An 11,740-nucleotide genomic window follows, 5' to 3' on the forward strand; every position below is an offset into this window, starting at 1 on the left:
CCCTCCCTCAGCCCCACAGCATTGTGTGCCTATCTGTAATTTATCAATCAATCAATCAATCGTATTTATTGAGTGCTTACTGTGTGCAAAGCACTGTACTAAGTGCTTGGGAAGTACAAATTGGCAACATATAGAGACTGTGAGCCCACTGTTGGGTAGGGACTGTCTCTATATGTTGCCAATTTGTACTTCCCAAGCACTTAGTACAGTGCTCTGCACATAGTAAGCGCTCAATAAATACGATTGATGATGATGCTGATGATAGAGACAGTCCCTACCCAACAGTGGGCTCACAGTCTAGAAGTCTAGTCTATATTAATGTCTGTCTCCTTCTCAAGACTATAAGCCTACTGTGGGCAGGGAATGTGTCTTATCTTCTGCTGTTAAGCCATCTCTAACCCATAACGACACCACGGACACTTCTCTCTCCAAATGCCCCACCCCCATTTGCCATCATGCTGGAAGTGTATCCATAAAGTCTTCTTGGTAAAAATCTGGAAGTGGTTTACCATTGTCTCTTTCCACGCAGTGAACTTAAGCCTCCACTCTCGACTCTCACCCATGCCGCTGATGCCCAGCTAAGGGGACTTTTGACGTAGCAGATTGCGTTCCACTCGCTAGCCACTGCCTAAACTAGGAATGGAATGGATATACCTCTGCTTGACTCTCCCTCCCATAGTCAAGACTGGTAGAGGACTGGAAACTCTCCAGGAGCAACCCTGAGAGGGGTGAGAATGTGTCTACCAATTCTTTTATACTGATATATTGTATTCTCCCAAATGCTTACTACAGCACTAGAGAAGTGATGAGACCTGGTGGATAGAGCCCGTTTCTGGGAATCGGAAGGACCTTGGTTCTAAGTCCCGCTCTGCCACTTCTCTGCTGTGTGACCTGGGCCATTTGCTTTACTTCTCAGTGCCTCAATTACCTCATCTCTAAAAGACTGGGAGCCCCAAGTGGGACAGGGACTGTGTCCAACCTGATTAGCCTGTATCTACCCCAGTTTTAGTGCAGAGCCTTGTACATAGTAAGTACTTAAAAAAATACCATAATTATTATTATTGCTATTCCCACAGTAAGCACTCATTAAAATTATTGTTCTCTCTCCCCCTTACTGTGAGCTTCATGTAGGAGGGGGACTCTAATACGATTGTATCGTATCTAATAAACAATAGCTATAGGGTCTGTTAAGCACTTACTCTGCGCTAAGCACCAGTGAAGAAGGTGAAATAGAGAAACAGTGTGGCTCAGTGGAAAGAGTACGGACTTGGGAGTCAGAGGTCATGTGTTCTAATCCTGGCTCCGCCACTTGTCAGCTGCATGACTTTGGGCAAGTCACTTAACTTCTCTGTGCCTCAATTACCTCATCTGCAAAATGGGGATTGACAGTGAGCCCCACGTCAGACAACTTGCTTACCTTATGTCTATCCCAGCACTTAGAACAGTGCTTGGCACATAGTAAGCACTTAACAGATACCATCATTATTATTGTTATTATCTATTCCCAGCCAACCAAATTCTTCTAGACCAGGCCTGACTGTATTTGGGCACTAAGAGTGTAGGCCTGATCTAGTTTCCTGGTTTTGCGCCACACGGAGTAATTGAGATGGTGGTTCCTGTGGCCAATCCAGCAGAACAATGTCATCTCTCTGGGTGCGTGATAGACACCCCTGAGATTTGTCCAGGTCATTTTATCCCTATCCCCACTGCTGGGTAGGGACTGTCTCTATATGTTGCCAACTTGTACTTCCCAAGCGCTTAGTACAGTGCTCTGCACACAGTAAGCACTCAATAAATACGATTGATTGATTGACTGATTGGAAACGGCAGGTGACCACTGACAGATTCAGAGAGGTTGAAGAACCAGCCTTACAGGACCTGTTAGCAATGAAAAGGGATGATGACAGGTCTGGAGTGAAGTTGATTTTCAGTCTTTTCATCCCTGTTTACTCAGCAATTACATATCTGTTTTTCACACCACAATCCAGTGAGTTTTTCTAATGGATGAAGAACACAAAGTCTCCCCAGGTCCATCACTAATACCATTTTTCTGTAATCACTTACAGAAAGCTTTTTTTTTTTTTAAAAAAAAAGGCTTTCAGGCTACATTCTAGCATTATGACCAGTGTTAAAAATAATTCCAAATGGGTTTTCTAGCAAGGTTTTCAGACAGCATAAAAATTGTAATCTACTGTCAGGAAGGGAGGAGAACCTTTCCTCTCTAAAATTAAATATTTCAAAGGCAGATAAAAGCCAAGTTATTCAGCTAAAGAAGTCAGATTCTTCATCCCACAGATATGTGAGTTTCCTGCCCTTATTTTTCTGCTTGTTCATTTGAGTTTCCCCACCTTGGACTGGGGAACTTATGTCTACCAGAAGGTCAATGACAAGCCCTTGAGCATTTGGACTGCAAGAGTGAGTGAATGCCCTCTAGACTGTAACCTCTTTGTGGTCAGGGAACATGTCTACCAACTCTGTTATAATAATAATATTATTGGCATTTGTTAAGTTTTTACTGTGTGCAAAGCACTGTTCTAAGCAGTGGGGGGATGTCCCATGTGGGGCTCACAGTCTTAATCCCCATTTTACAGATGAGGTAACTGAGGCTCAGAGAAGTGAAGTGACTTGCCCAAGGTCACACAGCAGACATGTGGCAGAGCTGGGATTAGAACCCATGACCTCTGGCTCCCAAGCCCGTGCTCTTTCCACTGAGCCACGCTGCTTCTTATATTGTTTGATTGTACTTTCCCAATTTCTTAGTACAGTGTGCTGCACACAGCAAGCACTCAATAAATGCCAATGATTGATTGATTCATCTCAGAGATTCTGACGCTGCTGACTTAAAAGAGCAGGTGGTGATTCAGCATTGGCAGCAGCCTGAAGAACAGGGCTACTAGTTCGTTAACATAAATGCCATTATTATTGTTATTATTATTATTATTATTGAAAAGGGATGACAGGACTGGGCTGAAATTGATCTTTTTTTAATCCTTTCATCCCTGCTGACCCAGTAATTATGACTCAGCTTTTCACTCCACATCCAATCTGAGTTTTTCTAGTGGGTTTCTAATAGATTTGAGACCCAAGTTCTTCTGAGTTCTAGAAAAGCCAATAAAAGAAGCAACCGTTGGTTGGAAAAGTGGTCCCACTTCTCGTCAGTATGTTTCATGCGGGCCCAAAATGCTACTAGTGAAGGAGATTTTTTTTTTTTTTATGTGTCATATAGTTACCCACTGGATCTGTGTTTTGCCTTTTGGGTAACACTAGGGAAGCAGCATGGCCTAGTGGAAAAAGCAGGGGACTTGGGTTCTAATCCCAGCTCTGCCACTGGCCTGCTCTGTGACCTTGGGCAAGTCAATTAAATTTTCTGTGCCTCAGTTTCTTCAACTGTTTAATGGGGATTCAATACCCATTGTTTCTCCTATTTTGAGTCCCCTGAGAGACAGGGACTGTGACCAACCTGATTAACTTGTAACTACTCCAGCACCTGGAACAGTGTTTGACACATAGTAAGTGTGTAACAATTATTACTATTCTTATTATTATCATTATCAATATTAACCCTAAAACACAAATTCTCAGAGGAACAGACCATGTAGCTATTATGAAATGTTTCAAACTCTTCCCTATGGCTAAGAAGTGTGTCCAAAGACAAATAAAAGTTTATTATTAATAATATGTTATTGATATAATGCAATAATGTATTGTTACTAATAATAATTTGTGGTATCCATTCAGTGCTAGCTAGGTACCAAGGACTCCAATAACCGTTGGGATACATATTAGGTAATCAGAAGATTGGGCACAAGCCTCGTGTCACTTAAAGCTCACAGTCTGAGATGGAGGGATATTCAGGTATTTCATTTTCTTTTTACAGGTGAGGAAACTGAGGCACTGAGAAGTTAAGTGAGTTACTCAAGGTCATACAGCAGGAAAGTGAACAAACTGGAAATAGAACCCAGCTCTCCTGACTTCAAGTCTTATGATAATAATAATAATAATAATAATAATAATAATAATAATAATAATAATAGCATTTATTAAGCACAGTGTGCAAAGCACTGTTCTAAGTGATGGGGAGGTTACAAGGTGATCAGGTTGTCCCACGGGGGGCTCACAGTCTTAATCCCCATTTTACAGATGAGGGAACTGAGGCCCAGAGAAGTTAAGTGACTTGCCCAAAGTCACACAGCTGACAATTGGCAGAGCCGAGATTTGAACCCATGACCTCTGACTCCAAAGCCCGTGCTCTTTTCCACTGAGCCACGCTAAAGAATAGTAATTGTGGTATTCCTTAAGTGAGCACTATATGTCGATCACTGTACAAAGCATTGAGGTAATAATGATAATAATTCATAATTATGGTATTTGCTGAGCGCTTGCTATGTGTCAGGACTGTTCAAAGGACTAGAATAGATACAAGGTTACCAGTTTGGACACAGTCCCTGTCCCGCATGGGGTTCACAGCCTGAGTAAGACGGGGGACAGGTATTTTTTTTATGGCATTTGTTAAGCGATTACTATGTGCAAAGCACTGTTATAAGTGCTGAGAGGGGATACAAAGTGATCACGTTGTCCCATGTGGGGCTCACAGTCTTCATCCCCATTTTACAGATGAGGTCACTGAGACTCAGAGAAGTGACGTGACTTGCCCAAGGTCACACAGCAGACATGTGGGGGAGCCGGGATTAGAACCCATGACCTCTGAATCATGGGGTATTGAATCCCCATGTTGCAGATGAGGGAACTAAGGCCCAGAGAAGTTAAGTGACTTGCACAAAGTCACACAGCAGTAAGTGCTGCAGCCGGGATTAGAACCGTGGTCCTCTAACTCCCAGCCCGTGTTCTTTGCATTAAACCAATCAATCAATCAGTCAGTCATATTTACTGAGCACTTACCATGTGCAGGGCACTTTACTGAGAGCGTACATCATCACAACAATATAACAGACACATTCTCTGCCCACAATGAATGTACAATCTAGAGGGGGAGAAAGGCATTAATATATGTTAAAAAATGAATTATGGATTAATTCATTCATTCAATTATATTATTGATCACTTACTGTGTGCAGAGCACTAAGCGCTTGGGAAGTACAAATTGGCAACATATAGAGACAGTCCCTACCCAACAAAAGGCTCACAGTCTAGAAGGGATGTGGATATTAAGTGCTGTGGGGCACTTATGCATTGGCCACCTTAGAGATTAAGAGAAAATGAAGAGTACAAATAAATAAGGATAAATGATTTTGGGTTAAACCAGTAATTTATCAAACTGTTTCCTTCCCCAAGTATTTTTGATTGCAAATGCCTGGTATTATACTTACTGTACATTTCCCCAGGTCAGTGAACCTTTCATTAATTTTTCAGGCCCAGTTAAGGACCAGTTTGAGGGCTCACTGAGAGCTGCCCAAGGGAAGACGTTCAGTTTCCCTAGGTGCAGGGAACATGTCTGCCAACTCTATCAAATTATACCCACCCAAGTGCTTAGTACAGTGCTCTGCACACAGAAAAAGCCCAATAAATACCAGTGACTGATTAATCATCTCCATTTCTTATCTCACTCCCTTGCTGTCTGAACAGACTCCTTTCTTGCTCTGTTCTTGGCTCTGAGAGAAAATAAATTTGATAGCTAGCCTGTGCTGGGGTTGGTTGAAGGTTGAGTGAGATCGTATCGTTTAGATCATTTAGAAGAGCGAGTACTTATAAGGCAAGAAATTCATTATTCCGTGCATTCATTCAGTCGCATTTATTGAGTGCTCACTGTGTGCAGAACATTGTACTACAAGCTTGGAAAGTACAATTCAGCAATAAGGAGAGACAATCCCTGACCACATCAGGCTTACATTCATTCATATTTATTGAGCACTTACTGTGTGCACAGCACTGTACTAAGTGCTTGGGAAGCACAAGTTGGCAACATATAGAGACGGTCCCTACCCAACAGCGGGCTCACAGTCTAGAAGGGGGAGACAGACAACAAAACAAAACATATTAACAAAATAAAATAAATAGAATAAATATGTACAAATAAAATAAATACATACAAACATATATACATATATACAGGTGCTGTGGGGAGGGGAAGGAGGTAAGGCGGGCGGGATGGGGAGGGGGAGGAGGGGGAAGGGGGCAGACAGACATCCCTGTCTGAAAAATTAATGAAAGGTTCACTGACCTGGGGAAATGTACATTAAGTATAATACCAGTCTAGAAGGGGGCAGACAGACATCCCTGTCTGAAATGAATTAATGCTCATTGCCAGAGGGGTAAATTATTTTATTTTGTTTGGAGAATTATGGATTTGTTCACCCATCAATCAATCAAGGGTATTTACAAGGTGCTGAATGTGTGTAGAGCACTGTAGTAAGCATTTGGGAGTGTATAATACGATAGAGTTGGCCAGCTTCCCTACCAATAGGGAACTTAAAGGGTAGAGGGGAAGGCAGATATTAAAATAAATTATGGACATGTACATAAGTGTTGATAGCTGAGGGTAGGTTGAGTGTGAAGAGATTAAAGGAGTTAGCTCCAAGTGCATAGAGGATGCAGAAGGGACAAAGAATAGTGAAAATGAGGGCTTGGTCTGGAAAGACCTACTGTCACCGTTGTGATAGGAATTTATCGTTGACTTCAGTTACATATCAGCAATGCTTGGACACAACTAATAAATATTCAGCATCCTGATGAATCGGAGGACTTTCCAGACTTAGCCCCCCCAGTTTTTCCTCTGCTCCTCCTCCCCTCCCCATCGCCCACTCCCCACCCTACCTCCTTCCCCTCCCCACAGCACTTGTGTATATTTGTACATATAGAGAAGCAGTGTGGCTCAGTGGAAAGAGCACAGGCTTTGGAGTCAGAGGTCATGGGTTCAAATCCTGGCTCTGCCAACTGTCAGCTGTGTGACTTTGGGCAAGTTACTTAACTTCTCTGTGCCTCAGTTACCTCATCTGTAAACTGGGGATTAAGACTGTGAGCCCTGTGTGGGACAACCTGATCACCTTGTAACCTCCCCAGCACTTAGAACAGTGACTTAATACATACTATTATTATTATTATTATTATTATTATTATTATTATTATTGTTATTATTATTTATTACTCTATTTTATTAATGATGGGTACATAGCTATACTCATATTTATTCTGATGGTATTGACACCCATCTACTTGTTTTGTTCTTTGTCTCCCCCTTCTGATAATAATAATAATAATAATAATAATAATAGCATTGTTAAGCACTTACTATATGCAAAGCACCGTTCTAAGCGCTGGGGAGGATACAAGGTGATCAGGTTGTCCCACACGGGGCTCACAGTCTTAATCGCCATTTTACAGATGAGGTAACTGAGGCCCAGAGAAGTTAAGTGACTTGCCCAAGGTCACACAGCTGACAGGTGGAGAAGCTGGGATTTGATCCCATGACCTATGACTCTCAAGACCGGGCTCTTTCCATGGAGCCACTCTGCTTCTCTGTTTCTAGACTGTGAGCCTGCTGTTGGGTAGGTACCCTCTCTGTATGTTGCCAATTTGTACTTCCCAGTGCTTAGTACAGTGCTCTGCACACAGTAAGTGCTCAATAAATATGAATGAATGAATGAATGAAAGTTTGGCCTGGAAGGGTTCTCTTCCTCAGGACTTTAAGCTCTTTGGGGCAGGGGTGGTGTCTCCCTACTCATATAATTCTCTCCCAGTAGCTTAGTTCAGTGCTCTGAAAAGCAGCATGGTCTAGTGAATAGAGCATGGGCCTGGGAATTTAGAAGGATCTGGATTCTAATTCTGGCTTGCCTGCTGTGTGATCTTGGGCAAGTCACTTAACTTCTCTGTTCCTCAGTTATCTGTAAAATAGGAATTAAGATTGTGAGCCCCATGTGGGACAGGGATTGAGTCCAACCCAATTTGCTCACATCCACTTCAGCACTTAGAACAGTGCCTGGCACACAGTAAATGCTTAACAAATACCAAAATTATTATTATTACTAATAGTAGTACTAGTAAGTGCTTGATAAATACCATTGACTGATTGATTGGTTCAATTTGTGTTCCTCCATTGCCACAACAAGTTGAAAAGAAGTCACTATACCGTTTGTTATACTTTTAACTTCTGATTTTCATTTTAGACTGTGAGCCCGTTGTTGGGTAGGGACCATCTCTATATGTTGCCATTTGTACTTCCCAAGTGCTTAGTACAGTGCTCTGCACACAGTAAGCACTCAATAAATACGATTGAATGAATTCTGGCTATTTACTTATCGATCATGGTTTAAAATAAGCTTCACAAGACGACCGTCCCAATGCCAACAGATGTGGGAGTAGCATAACAGCCTCGGTTATGGAAACTGAGCAATCAACTGGAAGGATTATGGGACTAGATTCAATCAGTGTTATCTACTGGGTGCTTACTGCATGCGGAGTACTGGATTGAGTGCTTGAAAGAGGAAAACACAACAGTGTTGGTCGACATATTCCCTGCCCACCAGGAGCATACAGTCTTGAGGGGAATCTTACAGTCTAGAGTCTACAGTTTAGACCAGAAGCCAGAAAACCTGGATTCTAATCCCATCTCTTCCCCGTTGGGCTAATTAAGGAATTAAGGCAAGTCACCTAACTTCTTTCTACTTCAGTTCCCTTTTCTGTAAAACGGGGATAAAATATCTGCTCTTCCTACTTAGATTTTTAACTCTGTATGACACAGTGATTTTGTCTAAATGAATTACTTTAGGTTGACCACAGCACTTTTTAGTAAGAAGAATAATGATAATTGTATTACGTGTTAGGTGCTTGCTATCCACTGTACTAAGTACTGGGATAGATAGCCTACAATCAGATTGGACTCACAATTCCTATCCCATAGGAGACTGATAAGGGGAGGGGGGAACAGGTATTTAATCTCCATTTTACGGATGTGGAAACTGAATCACAGAGAAGTGACTTCCCCAAGGTCACACAACCAGTAAGTGGCAGAACTGGAATGATGATGATGATGGCATTTGTTAAGCACTTACTATGTACAAAGGACTGTTCTAAGTGCTGGAGCACTGTTCTAAGTGCTGGAATAAGAACCCAAGTCTGTTCTCCCTCCTATTTATATTGTGAGCCTTTTACAGGACAGACTAGACCATTCATTCATTCAATCAATCAATCATATTTATTAAGTGCTTGCTGTGTGCAGAGCACTGTACTAAGCACTTGGGAAGTACAAGTCGGCAACATATAGAGATGGTCCTTATCCAACAACCAGCTCACAGTCCAGAAGGGGAAGACAGACAATAAGACAAAACATGTAGACAGGTGTCAAAATCATCAGAACAAATAGAATTAAAGCTATATGCACATCATTAACGAAATAAATAGAATAGTAAATATGAGTAAAATAGAGTAATAAATCTGTACAAATATATATACAGGTGCTGTGGGGAGGGGAAGAAGGTAGAGCAGAGGGGATGGGGAGTAGGAGAGGAAAAAGGGGGCTCAGTCTGGGAAGGCCTCCTGGAGGAGGTGAGCTCTCAGTAGGGCTTTGAAGGGAGGAAGAGAGCTAGCTTGGTGGATGGGCAGAGGGAGGGCATTCCAGGCCAGGGGAAGGACGTGAGCCGGGGGTTGATGGCGGGACAGGCGAGAACGAGGCCCAGTGAGGAGGTTAGCGGCAGAGTAGCGGAGGGTGCGGGCTGGGCTGGAGAAGGAGAGAAGGGAGGTGAGGTAGGAGGGGGCGAGGTGATGGACAGCCTTGAAGCCGAGACTAGGCTGTGAGCTCACTGTGGGCAGGAAATATGTCTAACTGTTATGTTGTACTCATCCAAGCTCTTAGTATAGTGCTTTGCCTACAGTGAGCACTCAATAAATACAATTGGTTGATTGACAATTGATTTGTGTCCAACTTACTTCTCAGAACAGTGTTTGACACATAGTAAGTTCCTAACAAATACTACTACTGTGTTCCTTCCAATAGGTCATGCTATTTTCCTTTAGTAATAATAATACTGATGGCATTTATTAAGTGCTTACTATCAATCAATCAATCGTATTTATTGAGCACTTATGTGCAGAGCACTGAACTTGCTCTGGCTTGGGAAGTACAAATTGGCAACATATAGAGACAGACCCTACCCAACAACAGGCTCACAGTTTGGAAGGGGGAGACAGACAGCAAAACAAAACAAGTAGACAGGTGTCAATACCAAAAATATGGAATGCTTCACAAATTACAAGGAAATGTTACTGAGACTGCAGTGATGAGCAAAGCATCATCCCCAGATATTTCAGGTACAATCCATTCGTCTTCTGATACCTGTTACTTGACAAGCAGCATGTCCTCTTGTCTTTCCTGTCTCTCCTCCCATCCTCCTGTTTCTCCCCACTTCATTCTATACTTCACACTGCTGCCCGGATCATCTTTGTGCAGAAACGCTCTGGGCATGTTACTCCCCTCCTCAAAAATCTCCAATGGCTACCAATCAATCTGCGCATCAGGCAGAAACTCCTCACTCTCGGCTTCAAGGCTGTCCATCACCTCACCCCCTCCTACCTCACCTCCCTTCTCTCCTTTTCCAGCCCAGCCCGCACCCTCCGCTCTCTGCTGCTAACCTCCTCACCGTACCTCGTTCCTGCCTGTCCCGCCATCAACTCACTGGCCTACGTCCTCCCCCTGGCCTGGAATGCCCTCCTTCCTCCCCACATCCACCAAGCTAGCTCTCTTCCTCCCTTCAAAGCCCTACTGAGGGCTCACCTCCTCCAGGAGGCCTTCCCAGACTGAGCCCCCTCCTCCCTCTCCCCCTCCTCCCTCTCCCCCTCCTCATCCCCCCCGCCCTACCTCCTTCCCCTCCCCACAGCACCTGTATATATGTTTGTACAGATTTATTACTCTATTTTACTTGTACATATTTACTATTCTATTTATTTTATTTTGTTAATATGTTTTGTTTTGTTGTCTGTCTCCCCCTTCTAGACTGTGAGCCTGCTGTGCTGTTGGGTAGGGACTGTCTCTATATGTTTCCAACTTGTACTTCCCAAGTGCTTAATACAGTGCTCTGCACACAGTAAGCACTCAATAAATAAGATTGAATGAATGAATGAATGTCCTAGTGGAAAGACCACGGGCCTGGGAGTTAGAAGGATCTGGTTTCTAATTCCAGCTCCACCACATAATAATAATAATAATAAAAATAATAATAATAATAATAATAATAATAACTATGTGCAAAAGCACTGTTCTAAGCGCTGGGGAGGTTACATGGCCACCAGGTTGTCCCACGGGGGGCTCATAGTCTTAATCCCTATTTTACAGATGAGGTAACTGAGGCCCAGAGAAGTTAAGTGACTTGCCCAAAGTCACACAGCTGACAATTGGCAGAGCCAGGATTTGAACCCATTACTTCTGATTCCAAAGCCCATGCTCTTTCCACTGAGCCACGCTGCTTCTTTAGTAGCAGATAGTTACAGATAAATATAACAGACATTAGAAACTTAGAAAAACTGAGTCCATCGCATCCTTCTCCGACATACAGAAAAATCCTTTAGATTTCAAAGATCAAGACAGCAGTTTCATAAACGATGCCTAACAGAGCATGCACTTTTCGGTGAATCTCAAATACAATTTCTATTTTTAAGATGTAATCATCAAATCCCCAAAATGTTGGATGTTGTGTGCGACAGGTGTGGCTTATCACTGAGTCAAGAGGTTGTTCTGATGTCGAAAATCAAGCTGAGATTAACAAACATTACCAAGCTGTAACTGCAAAAGCTA

At 42.7% G+C, this 11,740-nt stretch overlaps 1 non-coding gene across 1 annotated transcript; it reads right to left on the minus strand.

The window, feature by feature from the left end:
• Positions 1 to 591: 591 nt before the first annotated feature.
• On the minus strand, positions 592 to 729 carry LOC119934410. The gene has a single exon (XR_005452928.1). It is a non-coding gene; the product is annotated as a small nucleolar RNA SNORA7 (small nucleolar RNA).
• Between the last annotated feature and the right edge of the window lie 11,011 nt (positions 730 to 11,740).

Source organism: Tachyglossus aculeatus, chromosome 1 (genome assembly GCF_015852505.1).
Source record: "Tachyglossus aculeatus isolate mTacAcu1 chromosome 1, mTacAcu1.pri, whole genome shotgun sequence".
Taxonomy (NCBI): domain Eukaryota; kingdom Metazoa; phylum Chordata; class Mammalia; order Monotremata; family Tachyglossidae; genus Tachyglossus; species Tachyglossus aculeatus.